This window comes from Lygodium microphyllum, chromosome 2 (genome assembly GCF_053477565.2).
Source record: "Lygodium microphyllum isolate KBCC chromosome 2, Lygodium_microphyllum_v1.1.10, whole genome shotgun sequence".
NCBI lineage: Eukaryota > Viridiplantae > Streptophyta > Polypodiopsida > Schizaeales > Lygodiaceae > Lygodium > Lygodium microphyllum.
In genome coordinates, this window is record NC_141136.1 from 137,211,126 (window position 1) to 137,214,820 (window position 3,695).

At 47.1% G+C, this 3,695-nt stretch overlaps 1 pseudogene; it reads left to right on the forward strand.

Moving 5' to 3' along the window:
* The first annotated feature begins 289 nt into the window (after window positions 1-289).
* LOC148040372 (uncharacterized) lies at window positions 290-1,565 on the forward strand (annotated as a pseudogene).
* The last annotated feature ends 2,130 nt before the right edge of the window (window positions 1,566-3,695 follow it).

A 3,695-nucleotide genomic window follows, 5' to 3' on the forward strand; every position in this document is an offset into this window, starting at 1 on the left:
CCTCAAACAATGTGACTGGCACTCTATTCTAAGGCCTGGTCAGGTGGTGCTTTCCACAGATATTGTCAGGCATCTAGGATACCCCATAGGATGGCATATCACTAGGAAAATGCAACTGAAATGGATTTTCCAAAGACTGCAACATAAACTGGATTACTGGAAGATTTCTACTTGGCCCCTTCATGTCAGGCTCAGAATAGTACAATCCATTGTGATGTCTTATGTCCAATTCTATTTGCCTTTGCTGCATTGGTCATCCAGGGATATCTCCGCTTTTATGTCTCAAGCTATGGAGATGCTATGGAAGACAAAAGCTGCTGTGAAAGCATTGAGACTCATGAGGATGGAAATGGTGTGCTCTCCAAGGATGCACGGTGGACTAAATATCCTCAATATAAGATATCATGTCCTTCCAAGGAAGGCTACCATGTTGCATACTTTCTTCCGTCAGCAACAGCCGTGGACTTGTATGCTAGCATCCATGTGTGCCAGCATGAGCACTTCTGCATATGGTCATTGGATTACAGATTTCTGGGAGGTTGTCATTGGCAGATTTGTGGGCAGAATACATGGCTGTCCTTTCTCTATTGCTTTGATACTTGATTGGAAACAGGTTCTCTCTAAGGTCAAATGGGCTTCTGATAGTTGTTTGGGGACAAACTCCATGCGAAAAGAAAGCATTCATTGGAGTGCCATTTTTGACATTCCTCTTGCTTTACAGGAACCTGTTCGGGCATACAATCTTATGAAACTGGGAATTAGGTACATACAAGATGTGGTGGATGATCGAGGATATACTTTATCCTTTCCTCGGGCCATGGCCTCTTATGCATTTGGGAATGCATCATAGGTTTATATGGAAGAAAATTGTTGATTTACTGCATCCCTTTCTCCCAATTCCACCTATGCTTGATACAGACAGGCTTATGGATTGGCAATTACACCCATCTACTACATGCATTCGTCCTGTCTCTCTTTCTGCCTTAACTTCCATCAAAGTATACAAGCTTCTTCAGCCTGCCCCATGGATTCAGCAGCATGCTAATTCTTTGTGGCACTTAACGAAGTCTCTTGCATGGTGGCAGAAGAATCTTAGGATGCTTTGGAAGTGTAAAATGCCACTAAAACAAAGGCTTTTTCTTTGGAGATGTTTGACAGGCACTCTGTCAGTGGGGGTCACACTTGCTAAACGTCACATTGCATCATCCACATGTCTGAGATGTTTGGCTCCCTCTGAGACTGTCCCTCATCCTTATTCCAGGATCCTCCTCAGGAGAATTTCAGATTCGCTTCGGCTTCGTTTCCCAAGTCATAGCTTTGGGAAACATTTCTAGCTCTTTGGCAGATTTATGTGTTCTTTGTCTCAATACTCGCTCTTTCTTTTTTGGGTGAGATATTGGGCTCTTTGGACAATCTGGAGTGATCATAATTTGGTATACTTGGGTCGCCAAAATCACCAGCAATATGAATCCTTCCGAGCCTCACTATGGCAATCTCTATATGATGCCAGCTATGAGGGTGACATGGATGCTTCCTGCATAGAGCTTTTCTTTTTATGTTTCTAATAGTTTGGGATAGCCCCCCTTTTCCGAGGGTCCCTAGCTTGTAAATTTGTGAGCACATAAATATACTGCACTGGATATTACCAAAAAAAAAGTGTGTGTACATATGCACGTGTGAGGGTATATGTACAAGTGCAAAGACTTGTGTGTGAGCGTACATGTGCACATGCACATATGCATATGAGGATGGCTATGTATGACTAGCTATGGGTAGATGTGCAAGTGTAGGCGTCCCAGAGTCTATGTGCATGTATGTAGGAGGCTTGTGTATTTGCATAAGGTGTTATGTGCACGTGTAATAGCATATGGACACATGTTTGTGCATGGGTTTATGTGCACCTATGCACGTCTATGTGTAGACATCTATGTGCATATATGTGGGGTGTGTGCGCAAGGTCTTATGTGCACATGTACAAGTTGCAAGAACCTATGTACATGTGTATGAGTGCATATGTGGAGGCGGTGTGCCAAGGGGTTGTATGTGTATGCATGTATGAGGATGTGTGTGTAGCACTTACCTATGTGCAATGCCTATGTACATGCATCTATGTGCATGTGCATGGGACTATATGAGTGCAAGGATCCCAGTTTGAGAGGTTGTGTGTGCACATGTGCGAATATGTGTGCAAGTGCATGTACGCACGATCATGCTGCAAGTGTTTAGGAGTTATGTATATGTGCGCATGCATGTGTCTGTGTGCAAGGTCTTGACAAATCAAAAGCGTTAAAAAATGATTTTAAAAGTTTATGCAATATTCACCTCTTGGCATTAACTAGCGCACCGCGGCCTTGGACTCCCCACCCACCACATGCAGGATTAGAGAGAGCCCTGTGGACGGGGCCCCACAACTCTCTCTTCAATGCATCTCTCCTCCTAGCTCATTCCATGCCAACCAATGCAATAAACAGCAAAGAGGGAGATGTACAAGTTCGACCTCTAAGAATTTATTATATATATATATATATTCTCCTGCGACTTGTGATGGGCGAGTTCGATCTTGCTCGTGTCACGACAGAAGGGCGTATCGGATAGAGTGATTGACATCAGAGAGGTGGAGGTAGAGATGGTGATGGGGGAGAAGGGAGATGGAGGTTTTTCTTATTTTTTGGTGGAGGTAGGATGTGGAAAAGCGACTGGTGGAGAAGATGAGGAGGAGGGAGTGGTGGGGGGTTGTGGAGAAGCCGAGGCGGAGGGAGTGATGCCATGACGACTCCGTACACGAGGGGAAGGGAACCTTAGGGTTTCCCTAAACCCTTTGTTTTTTTGGATGATTTTTTTTTGGGGGGAGGGGGGATTTCTTCCTCTTTCTTCTTCTTCTTCTTCTTCTTATCTATACTACATTATTATTTGAGCTACAGGTTCGGGAAAGTGTCGAACCACCACAGTGCTCCCGAACCTGGCTCCCAAACCAAACCAAAGTGACCATTAATGTCACATGATTAGGAGCAGAATGAAAGGTAAGTGACCATTAATGCCACATGATTGGGAGCAGAATGGAACGTGGTCTCCTTCCACCACCTTCTCTTCTTCTCTCACTCTCACTCTCATTCTCACTTTCACTCTCACTCTCACTCTCACTCAGGAGGCAGCAAGTGCAAGCAGCAGGAGGCAGGCCAGCAAGCAGTAGGACGCAGGCCAGCAACAAGCAGCAGGAGGTCAGTCCTCTCTCTCTCTCTCTCTCTCTCTCTCTCTCTCTCTCTCTCTCTCTCTCTCTCTCTCTCTCTCTCTCTCTCTCTCTCTCTCTCTCTCTCTCTCTCTCTCTCTCTCTCTCTCTCTCTCTCTCTCACGTTGACGTCTGATAGACGTCAGAGAGTCTGTCTCTCTCTGACGTGTGTGCCAGTCACGTCACAGAGTCGAGATGCTCTGACGTGTGTGCCAGTCGTGTCGCAGCGTCGAGACGCCAAGAAACACGTCAGAGGGTTGGGCGGCCCGGGGGGGGGGGGGGGGGGGAGGGAGGGCGGGGGGTGCGGGGAGGGATTGTCCTGAGGCAGCCGCACGTCGTGCGAAGCGTCTCTCTCTCTCTGACGGGGGGGAGGGCAGGGGGTGCGGGGAGGGATTGTCCTGAGGCAGCCGCACGTCGTGCGAAGCGTCTCTCTCTCTGACGGGGGGGAGGGCGGGGGGTGCCGCACGTC